This window comes from Rhinoderma darwinii, unplaced genomic scaffold (assembly GCF_050947455.1).
Source record: "Rhinoderma darwinii isolate aRhiDar2 unplaced genomic scaffold, aRhiDar2.hap1 Scaffold_2145, whole genome shotgun sequence".
Lineage (NCBI taxonomy): Eukaryota > Metazoa > Chordata > Amphibia > Anura > Rhinodermatidae > Rhinoderma > Rhinoderma darwinii.
Genome location: NW_027462478.1, coordinates 19,011 through 34,781, shown reverse-complemented (window position 1 = coordinate 34,781; position 15,771 = coordinate 19,011). Strand labels below are relative to the sequence as shown.

The 15,771-nt window shown below is 42.7% G+C and overlaps 1 long non-coding RNA gene across 1 annotated transcript in view; it reads right to left on the bottom strand.

Moving 5' to 3' along the window:
* The window catches only part of LOC142701636 (uncharacterized), a 31,359-nt gene that overhangs the window by 14,793 nt on the left and 795 nt on the right, over nucleotides 1-15,771 (bottom strand). The window contains exons 2-5 of the long non-coding RNA XR_012866971.1: nucleotides 12,803-12,876; nucleotides 9,107-9,180; nucleotides 5,410-5,483; nucleotides 1,713-1,786 (exon numbers count right to left, since the gene is read on the bottom strand). This is a non-coding gene — a long non-coding RNA (uncharacterized LOC142701636). The remainder of the gene's footprint in view (nucleotides 1-1,712; nucleotides 1,787-5,409; nucleotides 5,484-9,106; nucleotides 9,181-12,802; nucleotides 12,877-15,771) is intronic.

Below are 15,771 nucleotides of genomic sequence, written 5' to 3'. Positions count from 1 at the left end.
TCTCATTGCCCCATGAAGTCCATCATATCCTTTATACCAGCTATAGTGCTCCATGCCATCAAAAACTCATATTTTCCAGTCACAATGCTCACCATAAGAGCCAATATGCCACCATGACACCCACAATATCTCTTATCTGAGCCACTATGTCCTTATTACAGCCACAATTAAATTCATGCCAGCCAGAATGCCCTCATTTCCACCTTTCCAGAAGGAAAGTCTCCATACCACCCACAATGCCCCTGTGCAATCTACAATGCCAAAATGACAACAGCTATATCCATTTTCCCAGTCACAAATCCCCCATGCCAGCCACAATGTACTTTATTAAAGCAACAATGCTGTCAATGCACCTTATCCTCGCCACAATGCCTCTTTGACCAGCAAAAGCCTTTAATACCCTTATGCCAGCCACGAATCCCCACTATAACCAAAATGCCCTCACTTCCTCCTTTGCCAGTTACAATGACCTCCATGCCAGCCAGAATGCCCTTAATTTCCTTTTAGCCAATCACAATATCCCCAAGGCAACCACAAAGCCCTCATGCCAGCCATAATTCCGCATTCCAGCCACAATGCCAGATACAATGTACTTAATCCCGGAAACAATACTCCTTATGCCAGCCACATTGCCAAAACGACAACCACAAACCTCCAATGCCCGTATACCAACCATATTGCCTCCATGACAGCCAAAATGTCCTCACATCCCCTTTTGCGAGAAACAATACCATCCATGCCAGTCACAACGCCCTCACTTCACCCTTGGCCAAAAACAATGACAACCACAAAGCCCCCAAGCCAGCCACAATAACACCCGATATGTCTATTATTCCAGTCAAAATGCCACCATAACAGCCAGTAACAATGCTGCCAATGCCCCTTATGCCAATCACAATGACAGCTACATATAATCAATGCCCATATGACAGACAAAATGCTCTCATTTGCTAAAACAAAGCCCTTCATGCCAGCTACAATGTACTCATTTACTCTTTGTCAACCACAATGTCCACATGACAGTCACAAATCCCTATGCCAGCAATGATGGCACATGTCAGCCACAATGCCCTCCACGACAGTCACAATGCCATTATTAGCCTATGCAAACTAGAATGGCCTTGTTCTAACTATAATGCCGCTAATTTAAGCCACAATGCCCGCATAACACCCGCTATATGCCTTATTCCATCTGGAATACTCCAACGCCAGCCATAATGGCTCCCATTCAAGCAACAATGCCTAAATGCAAGCCATAATACTCCTATAAGAGCCACTTTGAACCCATTTTACCCACAATGTCCCTTATACCGGCTACAATATCTCCATGACAGCCAAAATGTCCTCTATGCCAGCCAAAATGCCCTCATTTCTGCTTTTGCCAGTCATAATGCTCCATGACAGCCACAGTTACCTCATTTCTCTCAATGCCGGCCACATGGCCCTCCATACCTGCCACAATACCCACATGACAGCAAAAATTTCCTATTGGGAAAGGGGAGATGGTGATGAATGTGTATGTTAGAATGTAAATGCAGTAAATCCATGTGTAGAACGCAAAGGCATTTACAATGCCCTGAAATATCTGTAGCCAATATATGTACTACTAGACATGTATTCTTATATACTAGGAAGGTATTACCACACCTCTGAAAGTCCAGAGCTAGAAACTAGCCTGATAATTATCAGTAATTAATAATAATATTAATTACCAGTTCTCTGATTCCTCTATTGCCGCTGACTGGAGGATTCCATATCTTGCTTCTTTTCACTTTCAAATAGACACCTAGAAAAAAAAAAGAGGTGTGATAATACGTTCCTGGTATATGCTATGTGGTATATGTATTGGATCAGTAAAGAGATGTTAGTGTGCCTAGTTTCTCATAAAACAAAAGTAATTTTTAAAGGGCAATTGAACCCATTCTGGGATACCTTCTGATGAGCCAAACTAGAGATCCCACCTGAAGAATTCCTATCTAAGAATCTGCAACGACCACCCCATCCTGACTAGAAGCCACAAGTAGCATAGAAATGTCTCTGACCACATTCCCTAATTTACTCACCAATCACATTCTCAAGAATATCTTACAAGAACAATTACTATCGAAAAAAACAAACCTTTTGCAAACCACAACCAAACACAACCTGACCAGGGAAATCCAACTCAAAATCATTTTATTATCAAAACTGTGTGAATTATTTCTATCACACCTACTTTACATAATGATAATACTTTCAAGAGTAATTTTATCAACATTTATTAGCCCCACAAAAGACTGAAAACATACTTTTACCCAAAAGTATAAGTAACCATTTCTCACTTAACTTATGCCTCCTGGAATAAAAACCCTTTTGAGTAAAGTTATTTTTTTCTTCTTTGCTCTCCTGAATTAAGAAGTCACGACAGTCACAATGTTCCAATCACAGCACAATGCCCGTTTGAGAACAGCAATACCTAAAAAGCTGGAGTACCTGCCACAAAGTCCTCAGTGCCAACCACCTTTCCCCATGACAACCACAATGCCTTTAATGAACCCTATGAAAGCCACAATACCTGCTAGGCCAACCAAAATTCCCACATGACAACCAGAGTGCCCTCTATATCAGCCACAATACCCCAATAAAAGCCACAATGCTCTTCAGGCCAGCCATAATGCCCCCATAACACCCACAAAGTACCTTATGCCATCTACTATGCCCCATGCCAGCCACCAGGTTCTTATAAGAGCCACTATGCCTTATGCCAGCCATATTGCCTCCTTTTAAGTCACAATCAACTCTCTTCCATGCAATAATCAATGCCCTTTAAGCCAGCCCCTATGCCCAAGTGGTATTTAAAAACTGGCAATATCCCTTTACGGGCCACTATGCCGCAATAAAAAGCAACAATGTGCTCACTTCCCCCTTTGCCAACTAGCACATGACAGATACAAATCCCCATGCTAGCCATGACACCTGCCAGACACAATGCCCTCATGACCCCTGCTGTCCCTTATCCCAGTTAAAATGCCCCCAATGTTAGCCACAATTTCATTCATGCCAGCCACAATGCTAACTAACCACAAAAACACCATGACAGTCAAAGTACCCCGTGACACCCAACATGCTTATATGAAATCACCAATATCCCATATCCAAACCAAAATGCCCCCATTACAGCTACAATGTCCCCAGTATCCTTTATACCTCTCACAATTCCCCTTATTCCAGACACATTGCCCTCAATGCCCCCCTTAGCCAACCGCAATAAAACCATGACAACCACAATGGCCTCAGTGCCCCAATGACAACTATAATGCCCTATGACAGTCCAAAAAGTCATCTTGCCAGCCACAATGACTCCATGAAATTTACTAAACCCCCATCTGCAATATTCTTTATCTCCTCAAAATGCCCTCATGACATCCACAATGTTCATAATCCCAGTCACAATACCCCATGAAACTCACAATAAAGCCCACATGAGAGCCACAGTGCCCATGACAGAAACTATTACCCTACAATGGCCAAAATGCCCCAATGACAACTACAATGCTCTCATTGCCCATTTTACCAGCCACAATGCCCACATAAATACCTCAATGCCCTCCATGCCAGCCCTAATACCTTCATAACTATTAAAATGCCCCCATGACAGCCACACTGAATTAGAATTCCTCAAAGACAACTGCAATAAGCTTAATGATCCTCTAATCAGTCTCATTGCCCCATGAAGTCCATCATATCCTTTATACCAGCTATAGTGCTCCATGCCATCAAAAACTCATATTTTCCAGTCACAATGCTCACCATAAGAGCCAATATGCCACCATGACACCCACAATATCTCTTATCTGAGCCACTATGTCCTTATTACAGCCACAATTAAATTCATGCCAGCCAGAATGCCCTCATTTCCACCTTTCCAGAAGGAAAGTCTCCATACCACCCACAATGCCCCTGTGCAATCTACAATGCCAAAATGACAACAGCTATATCCATTTTCCCAGTCACAAATCCCCCATGCCAGCCACAATGTACTTTATTAAAGCAACAATGCTGTCAATGCACCTTATCCTCGCCACAATGCCTCTTTGACCAGCAAAAGCCTTTAATACCCTTATGCCAGCCACGAATCCCCACTATAACCAAAATGCCCTCACTTCCTCCTTTGCCAGTTACAATGACCTCCATGCCAGCCAGAATGCCCTTAATTTCCTTTTAGCCAATCACAATATCCCCAAGGCAACCACAAAGCCCTCATGCCAGCCATAATTCCGCATTCCAGCCACAATGCCAGATACAATGTACTTAATCCCGGAAACAATACTCCTTATGCCAGCCACATTGCCAAAACGACAACCACAAACCTCCAATGCCCGTATACCAACCATATTGCCTCCATGACAGCCAAAATGTCCTCACATCCCCTTTTGCGAGAAACAATACCATCCATGCCAGTCACAACGCCCTCACTTCACCCTTGGCCAAAAACAATGACAACCACAAAGCCCCCAAGCCAGCCACAATAACACCCGATATGTCTATTATTCCAGTCAAAATGCCACCATAACAGCCAGTAACAATGCTGCCAATGCCCCTTATGCCAATCACAATGACAGCTACATATAATCAATGCCCATATGACAGACAAAATGCTCTCATTTGCTAAAACAAAGCCCTTCATGCCAGCTACAATGTACTCATTTACTCTTTGTCAACCACAATGTCCACATGACAGTCACAAATCCCTATGCCAGCAATGATGGCACATGTCAGCCACAATGCCCTCCACGACAGTCACAATGCCATTATTAGCCTATGCAAACTAGAATGGCCTTGTTCTAACTATAATGCCGCTAATTTAAGCCACAATGCCCGCATAACACCCGCTATATGCCTTATTCCATCTGGAATACTCCAACGCCAGCCATAATGGCTCCCATTCAAGCAACAATGCCTAAATGCAAGCCATAATACTCCTATAAGAGCCACTTTGAACCCATTTTACCCACAATGTCCCTTATACCGGCTACAATATCTCCATGACAGCCAAAATGTCCTCTATGCCAGCCAAAATGCCCTCATTTCTGCTTTTGCCAGTCATAATGCTCCATGACAGCCACAGTTACCTCATTTCTCTCAATGCCGGCCACATGGCCCTCCATACCTGCCACAATGCCCACATGACAGCAAAAATTTCCTATTGGGAAAGGGGAGATGGTGATGAATGTGTATGTTAGAATGTAAATGCAGTAAATCCATGTGTAGAACGCAAAGGCATTTACAATGCCCTGAAATATCTGTAGCCAATATATGTACTACTAGACATGTATTCTTATATACTAGGAAGGTATTACCACACCTCTGAAAGTCCAGAGCTAGAAACTAGCCTGATAATTATCAGTAATTAATAATAATATTAATTACCAGTTCTCTGATTCCTCTATTGCCGCTGACTGGAGGATTCCATATCTTGCTTCTTTTCACTCTCAAATAGACACCTAGAAAAAAAAAAGAGGTGTGATAATACGTTCCTGGTATATGCTATGTGGTATATGTATTGGATCAGTAAAGAGATGTTAGTGTGCCTAGTTTCTCATAAAACAAAAGTAATTTTTAAAGGGCAATTGAACCCATTCTGGGATACCTTCTGATGAGCCAAACTAGAGATCCCACCTGAAGAATTCCTATCTAAGAATCTGCAACGACCACCCCATCCTGACTAGAAGCCACAAGTAGCATAGAAATGTCTCTGACCACATTCCCTAATTTACTCACCAATCACATTCTCAAGAATATCTTACAAGAACAATTACTATCGAAAAAAACAAACCTTTTGCAAACCACAACCAAACACAACCTGACCAGGGAAATCCAACTCAAAATCATTTTATTATCAAAACTGTGTGAATTATTTCTATCACACCTACTTTACATAATGATAATACTTTCAAGAGTAATTTTATCAACATTTATTAGCCCCACAAAAGACTGAAAACATACTTTTACCCAAAAGTATAAGTAACCATTTCTCACTTAACTTATGCCTCCTGGAATAAAAACCCTTTTGAGTAAAGTTATTTTTTTCTTCTTTGCTCTCCTGAATTAAGAAGTCACGACAGTCACAATGTTCCAATCACAGCACAATGCCCGTTTGAGAACAGCAATACCTAAAAAGCTGGAGTACCTGCCACAAAGTCCTCAGTGCCAACCACCTTTCCCCATGACAACCACAATGCCTTTAATGAACCCTATGAAAGCCACAATACCTGCTAGGCCAACCAAAATTCCCACATGACAACCAGAGTGCCCTCTATATCAGCCACAATACCCCAATAAAAGCCACAATGCTCTTCAGGCCAGCCATAATGCCCCCATAACACCCACAAAGTACCTTATGCCATCTACTATGCCCCATGCCAGCCACCAGGTTCTTATAAGAGCCACTATGCCTTATGCCAGCCATATTGCCTCCTTTTAAGTCACAATCAACTCTCTTCCATGCAATAATCAATGCCCTTTAAGCCAGCCCCTATGCCCAAGTGGTATTTAAAAACTGGCAATATCCCTTTACGGGCCACTATGCCGCAATAAAAAGCAACAATGCGCTCACTTCCCCCTTTGCCAACTAGCACATGACAGATACAAATCCCCATGCTAGCCATGACACCTGCCAGACACAATGCCCTCATGACCCCTGCTGTCCCTTATCCCAGTTAAAATGCCCCCAATGTTAGCCACAATTTCATTCATGCCAGCCACAATGCTAACTAACCACAAAAACACCATGACAGTCAAAGTACCCCGTGACACCCAACATGCTTATATGAAATCACCAATATCCCATATCCAAACCAAAATGCCCCCATTACAGCTACAATGTCCCCAGTATCCTTTATACCTCTCACAATTCCCCTTATTCCAGACACATTGCCCTCAATGCCCCCCTTAGCCAACCGCAATAAAACCATGACAACCACAATGGCCTCAGTGCCCCAATGACAACTATAATGCCCTATGACAGTCCAAAAAGTCATCTTGCCAGCCACAATGACTCCATGAAATTTACTAAACCCCCATCTGCAATATTCCTTATCTCCTCAAAATGCCCTCATGACATCCACAATGTTCATAATCCCAGTCACAATACCCCATGAAACTCACAATAAAGCCCACATGAGAGCCACAGTGCCCATGACAGAAACTATTACCCTACAATGGCCAAAATGCCCCAATGACAACTACAATGCTCTCATTGCCCATTTTACCAGCCACAATGCCCACATAAATACCTCAATGCCCTCCATGCCAGCCCTAATACCTTCATAACTATTAAAATGCCCCCATGACAGCCACACTGAATTAGAATTCCTCAAAGACAACTGCAATAAGCTTAATGATCCTCTAATCAGTCTCATTGCCCCATGAAGTCCATCATATCCTTTATACCAGCTATAGTGCTCCATGCCATCAAAAACTCATATTTTCCAGTCACAATGCTCACCATAAGAGCCAATATGCCACCATGACACCCACAATATCTCTTATCTGAGCCACTATGTCCTTATTACAGCCACAATTAAATTCATGCCAGCCAGAATGCCCTCATTTCCACCTTTCCAGAAGGAAAGTCTCCATACCACCCACAATGCCCCTGTGCAATCTACAATGCCAAAATGACAACAGCTATATCCATTTTCCCAGTCACAAATCCCCCATGCCAGCCACAATGTACTTTATTAAAGCAACAATGCTGTCAATGCACCTTATCCTCGCCACAATGCCTCTTTGACCAGCAAAAGCCTTTAATACCCTTATGCCAGCCACGAATCCCCACTATAACCAAAATGCCCTCACTTCCTCCTTTGCCAGTTACAATGACCTCCATGCCAGCCAGAATGCCCTTAATTTCCTTTTAGCCAACCACAATATCCCCAAGGCAACCACAAAGCCCTCATGCCAGCCATAATTCCACATTCCAGCCACAATGCCAGATACAATGTACTTAATCCCGGAAACAATACTCCTTATGCCAGCCACATTGCCAAAACGACAACCACAAACCTCCAATGCCCGTATACCAACCATATTGCCTCCATGACAGCCAAAATGTCCTCACATCCCCTTTTGCGAGAAACAATACCATCCATGCCAGTCACAACGCCCTCACTTCACCCTTGGCCAAAAACAATGACAACCACAAAGCCCCCAAGCCAGCCACAATAACACCCGATATGTCTATTATTCCAGTCAAAATGCCACCATAACAGCCAGTAACAATGCTGCCAATGCCCCTTATGCCAACCACAATGACAGCTACATATAATCAATGCCCATATGACAGACAAAATGCTCTCATTTGCTAAAACAAAGCCCTTCATGCCAGCTACAATGTACTCATTTACTCTTTGTCAACCACAATGTCCACATGACAGTCACAAATCCCTATGCCAGCAATGATGGCACATGTCAGCCACAATGCCCTCCACGACAGTCACAATGCCATTATTAGCCTATGCAAACTAGAATGGCCTTGTTCTAACTATAATGCCGCTAATTTAAGCCACAATGCCCACATAACACCCGCTATATGCCTTATTCCATCTGGAATACTCCAACGCCAGCCATAATGGCTCCCATTCAAGCAACAATGCCTAAATGCAAGCCATAATACTCCTATAAGAGCCACTTTGAACCCATTTTACCCACAATGTCCCTTATACCGGCTACAAAATCTCCATGACAGCCAAAATGTCCTCTATGCCAGCCAAAATGCCCTCATTTCTGCTTTTGCCAGTCATAATGCTCCATGACAGCCACAGTTACCTCATTTCTCTCAATGCCGGCCACAGGGCCCTCCATACCTGCCACAATGCCCACATGACAGAAAAAATTTCCTATTTGGAAAGGGGAGATGGTGATGAATGTGTATGTTAGAATGTAAATGCAGTAAATCCATGTGTAGAACGCAAAGGCATTTACAATGCCCTGAAATATCTGTAGCCAATATATGTACTACTAGACATGTATTCTTATATACTAGGAAGGTATTACCACACCTCTGAAAGTCCAGAGCTAGAAGCTAGCCTGAAAATTATCAGTAATTAATAATAATATTAATTACCAGTTCTCTGATTCCTCTATTGCCGCTGACTGGAGGATTCCATATCTTGCTTCTTTTCACTTTCAAAAAGACACCTAGAAAAAAAAAAGAGGTGTGATAATACGTTCCTGGTATATGCTATGTGGTATATGTATTGGATCAGTAAAGAGATGTTAGTGTGCCTAGTTTCTCATAAAACAAAAGTAATTTTTAAAGGGCAATTGAACCCATTCTGGGATACCTTCTGATGAGCCAAACTAGAGATCCCACCTGAAGAATTCCTATCTAAGAATCTGCAACGACCACCCCATCCTGACTAGAAGCCACAAGTAGCATAGAAATGTCTCTCACCACATTCCCTAATTTACTCACCAATCACATTCTCAAGAATATCTTACAAGAACAATTACTATCGAAAAAAACAAACCTTTTGCAAACCACAACCAAACACAACCTGACCAGGGAAATCCAACTCAAAATCATTTTATTATCAAAACTGTGTGAATTATTTCTATCACACCTACTTTACATAATGATAATACTTTCAAGAGTAATTTTATCAACATTTATTAGCCCCACAAAAGACTGAAAACATACTTTTACCCAAAAGTATAAGTAACCATTTCTCACTTAACTTATGCCTCCTGGAATAAAAACCCTTTTGAGTAAAGTTATTTTTTTCTTCTTTGCTCTCCTGAATTAAGAAGTCACGACAGTCACAATGTTCCAATCACAGCACAATGCCCGTTTGAGAACAGCAATACCTAAAAAGCTGCAGTACCTGCCACAAAGTCCTCAGTGCCAACCACCTTTCCCCATGACAACCACAATGCCTTTAATGAACCCTATGAAAGCCACAATACCTGCTAGGCCAACCAAAATTCCCACATGACAACCAGAGTGCCCTCTATACCAGCCACAATACCCCAATAAAAGCCACAATGCTCTTCAGGCCAGCCATAATGCCCCCATAACACCCACAAAGTACCTTAAGCCATCTACTATGCCCCATGCCAGCCACCAGGTTCTTATAAGAGCCACTATGCCTTATGCCAGCCATATTGCCTCCTTTTAAGTCACAATCAACTCTCTTCCATGCAATAATCAATGCCCTTTAAGCCAGCCCCTATGCCCAAGTGGTATTTAAAAACTGGCAATATCCCTTTACGGGCCACTATGCCGCAATAAAAAGCAACAATGCGCTCACTTCCCCCTTTGCCAACTAGCACATGACAGATACAAATCCCCATGCTAGCCATGACACCTGCCAGACACAATGCCCTCATGACCCCTGCTGTCCCTTATCCCAGTTAAAATGCCCCCAATGTTAGCCACAATTTCATTCATGCCAGCCACAATGCTAACTAACCACAAAAACACCATGACAGTCAAAGTACCCCGTGACACCCAACATGCTTATATGAAATCACCAATATCCCATATCCAAACCAAAATGCCCCCATTACAGCTAGAAATGTCCCCAGTATCCTTTATACCTCTCACAATTCCCCTTATTCCAGACACATTGCCCTCAATGCCCCCCTTAGCCAACCGCAATAAAACCATGACAACCACAATGGCCTCAGTGCCCCAATGACAACTATAATGCCCTATGACAGTCCAAAAAGTCATCTTGCCAGCCACAATGACTCCATGAAATTTACTAAACCCCCATCTGCAATATTCCTTATCTCCTCAAAATGCCCTCATGACATCCACAATGTTCATAATCCCAGTCACAATACCCCATGAAACTCACAATAAAGCCCACATGAGAGCCACAGTGCCCATGACAGAAACTATTGCCCTACAATGGCCAAAATGCCCCAATAACAACTACAATGCTCTCATTGCCCATTTTACCAGCCACAATGCCCACATAAATACCTCAATGCCCTCCATGCCAGCCCTAATACCTTCATAACTATTAAAATGCCCCCATGACAGCCACACTAAATTAGAATTCCTCAGACAACTGCAATAAGCTTAATGATCCTCTAATCAGTCTCATTGCCCCATGAAGTCCATCATATCCTTTATACTAGCTATAGTGCTCCATGCCATCAAAAACTCATATTTTCCAGTCACAATGCTCACCATAAGAGCCAATATGCCACCATGACACCCACAATATCTCTTATCTGAGCCACTATGTCCTTATTACAGCCACAATTAAATTCATGCCAGCCAGAATGCCCTCATTTCCACCTTTCCAGAAGGAAAGTCTCCATACCACCCACAATGCCCCTGTGCAATCTACAATGCCAAAATGACAACAGCTATATTCATTTTCCCAGTCACAAATCCCCCATGCCAGCCACAATGTATTTTATTAAAGCAACAATGCTGTCAATGCACCTTATCCTCGCCACAATGCCTCTTTGACCAGCAAAAGCCTTTAATACCCTTATGCCAGCCACGAATCCCCACTATAACCAAAATGCCCTCACTTCCTCCTTTGCCAGTTACAATGACCTCCATGCCAGCCAGAATGCCCTTAATTTCCTTTTAGCCAATCACAATATCCCCAAGGCAACCACAAAGCCCTCATGCCAGCCATAATTCCACATTCCAGCCACAATGGCAGATACAATGTACTTAATCCCGGAAACAATACTCCTTATGCCAGCCACATTGCCAAAACGACATCCACAAACCTCCAATGCCCGTATACCAACCATATTGCCTCCATGACAGCCAAAATGTCCTCACATCCCCTTTTGCGAGAAACAATAAGATCCATGCCAGTCACAACGCCCTCACTTCACCCTTGGCCAAAAACAATGACAACCACAAAGCCCCCAAGCCAGCCACAATAACACCCGATATGTCTATTATTCCAGTCAAAATGCCACCATAACAGCCAGTAACAATGCTGCCAATGCCCCTTATGCCAACCACAATGACAGCTACATATAATCAATGCCCATATGACAGACAAAATGCTCTCATTTGCTAAAACAAAGCCCTTCATGCCAGCTACAATGTACTCATTTACTCTTTGTCAACCACAATGTCCACATGACAGTCACAAATCCCTATGCCAGCAATGATGGCACATGTCAGCCACAATGCCCTCCACGACAGTCACAATGCCATTATTAGCCTATGCAAACTAGAATGGCCTTGTTCTAACTATAATGCCGCTAATTTAAGCCACAATGCCCACATAACACCCGCTATATGCCTTATTCCATCTGGAATACTCCAACGCCAGCCATAATGGCTCCCATTCAAGCAACAATGCCTAAATGCAAGCCATAATACTCCTATAAGAGCCACTTTGAACCCATTTTACCCACAATGTCCCTTATACCGGCTACAATATCTCCATGACAGCCAAAATGTCCTCTATGCCAGCCAAAATGCCCTCATTTCTGCTTTTGCCAGTCATAATGCTCCATGACAGCCACAGTTACCTCATTTCTCTCAATGCCGGCCACAGGGCCCTCCATACCTGCCACAATGCCCACATGACAGCAAAAATTTCCTATTGGGAAAGGGGAGATGGTGATGAATGTGTATGTTAGAATGTAAATGCAGTAAATCCATGTGTAGAACGCAAAGGCATTTACAATGCCCTGAAATATCTGTAGCCAATATATGTACTTCTAGACATGTATTCTTATATACTAGGAAGGTATTACCACACCTCTGAAAGTCCAGAGCTAGAAACTAGCCTGATAATTATCAGTAATTAATAATAATATTAATTACCAGTTCTCTGATTCCTCTATTGCCGCTGACTGGAGGATTCCATATCTTGCTTCTTTTCACTTTCAAATAGACACCTAGAAAAAAAAAAGAGGTGTGATAATACGTTCCTGGTATATGCTATGTGGTATATGTATTGGATCAGTAAAGAGATGTTAGTGTGCCTAGTTTCTCATAAAACAAAAGTAATTTTTAAAGGGCAATTGAACCCATTCTGGGATACCTTCTGATGAGCCAAACTAGAGATCCCACCTAGCCACAAGTAGCATAGAAATGTCTCTGACCACATTCCCTAATTTACTCACCAATCACATTCTCAAGAATATCTTACAAGAACAATTACTATCGAAAAAAACAAACCTTTTGCAAACCACAACCAAACACAACCTGACCAGGGAAATACAACTCAAAATCATTTTATTATCAAAACTGTGTGAATTATTTCTATCACACCTACTTTACATAATGATAATACTTTCAAGAGTAATTTTATCAACATTTATTAGCCCCACAAAAGACTGAAAACATACTTTTACCCAAAAGTATAAGTAACCATTTCTCACTTAACTTATGCCTCCTGGAATAAAAACCCTTTTGAGTAAAGTTATTTTTTTCTTCTTTGCTCTCCTGAATTAAGAAGTCACGACAGTCACAATGTTCCAATCACAGCACAATGCCCGTTTGAGAAAAGCAATACCTAAAAAGCTGGAGTACCTGCCACAAAGTCCTCAGTGCCAACCACCTTTCCCCATGACAACCACAATGCCTTTAATGAACCCTATGAAAGCCACAATACCTGCTAGGCCAACCAAAATTCCCACATGACAACCAGAGTGCCCTCTATACCAGCCACAATACCCCAATAAAAGCCACAATGATCTTCAGGCCAGCCATAATGCCCCCATAACACCCACAAAGTACCTTATACCATCTACTATGCCCCATGCCAGCCACCAGGTTCTTATAAGAGCCACTATGCCTTATGCCAGCCATATTGCCTCCTTTTAAGTCACAATCAACTCTCTTCCATGCAATAATCAATGCCCTTTAAGCCAGCCCCTATGCCCAAGTGGTATTTAAAAACTGGCAATATCCCTTTACGGGCCACTATGCCGCAATAAAAAGCAACAATGCGCTCACTTCCCCCTTTGCCAACTAGCACATGACAGATACAAATCCCCATGCTAGCCATGACACCTGTCAGACACAATGCCCTCATGACCCCTGCTGTCCCTTATCCCAGTTAAAATGCCCCAATGTTAGCCACAATTTCATTCATGCCAGCCACAATGCTAACTAACCACAAAAACAACATGACAGTCAAAGTACCCCGTGACACCCAACATGCTTATATGAAATCACCAATATCCCATATCCAAACCAAAATGCCCCCATTACAGCTAGAAATGTCCCCAGTATCCTTTATACCTCTCACAATTCCCCTTATTCCAGACACATTGCCCTCAATGCCCCCCTTAGCCAACCGCAATAAAACCATGACAACCACAATGGCCTCAGTGCCCCAATGACAACTATAATGCCCTATGACAGTCCAAAAAGTCATCTTGCCAGCCACAATGACTCCATGAAATTTACTAAACCCCCATCTGCAATATTCCTTATCTCCTCAAAATACCCTCATGACATCCACAATGTTCATAATCCCAGTCACAATACCCCATGAAACTCACAATAAAGCCCACATGAGAGCCACAGTGCCCATGACAGAAACTATTACCCTACAATGGCCAAAATGCCCCAATGACAACTACAATGCTCTCATTGCCCATTTTACCAGCCACAATGCCCACATAAATACCTCAATGCCCTCCATGCCAGCCCTAATACCTTCATAACTATTAAAATGCCCCCATGACAGCCACACTGAATTAGAATTCCTCAAAGACAACTGCAATAGGCTTAATGATCCTCTAATCAGTCTCATTGCCCCATGAAGTCCATCATATCCTTTATACTAGCTATAGTGCTCCATGCCATCAAAAACTCATATTTTCCAGTCACAATGCTCACCATAAGAGCCAATATGCCACCATGACACCCACAATATCTCTTATCTGAGCCACTATGTCCTTATTACAGCCACAATTAAATTCATGCCAGCCAGAATGCCCTCATTTCCACCTTTCCAGAAGGAAACTCTCCATACCACCCACAATGCCCCTGTGCAATCTACAATGCCAAAATGACAACAGCTATATCCATTTTCCCAGTCACAAATCCCCCATGCCAGCCACAATGTATTTTATTAAAGCAACAATGCTGTCAATGCACCTTATCCTCGCCACAATGCCTCTTTGACCAGCAAAAGCCTTTAATACCCTTATGCCAGCCACGAATCCCCACTATAACCAAAATGCCCTCACTTCCTCCTTTGCCAGTTACAATGACCTCCATGCCAGCCAGAATGCCCTTAATTTCCTTTTAGCCAACCACAATATCCCCAAGGCAACCACAAAGCCCTCATGCCAGCCATAATTCCACATTCCAGCCACAATGGCAGATACAATGTACTTAATCCCGGAAACAATACTCCTTATGCCAGCCCCATTGCCAAAACGACATCCACAAACCTCCAATGCCCGTATACCAACCATATTGCCTCCATGACAGCCAAAATGTCCTCACATCCCCTTTTGCGAGAAACAATAAGATCCATGCCAGTCACAACGCCCTCACTTCACCCTTGGCCAAAAACAATGACAACTACAAAGCCCCCAAGCCAGCCACAATAACACCCGATATGTCTATTATTCCAGTCAAAATGCCACCATAACAGCCAGTAACAATGCTGCCAATGCCCCTTATGCCAACCACAATGACAGCTACATATAATCAATGCCCATATGACAGACAAAATGCTCTCATTTGCTAAAACAAAGCCCTTCATGCCAGCTACAATGTACTCATTTACTCTTTGTCAACCACAATGTCCACATGACAGTCACAAATCC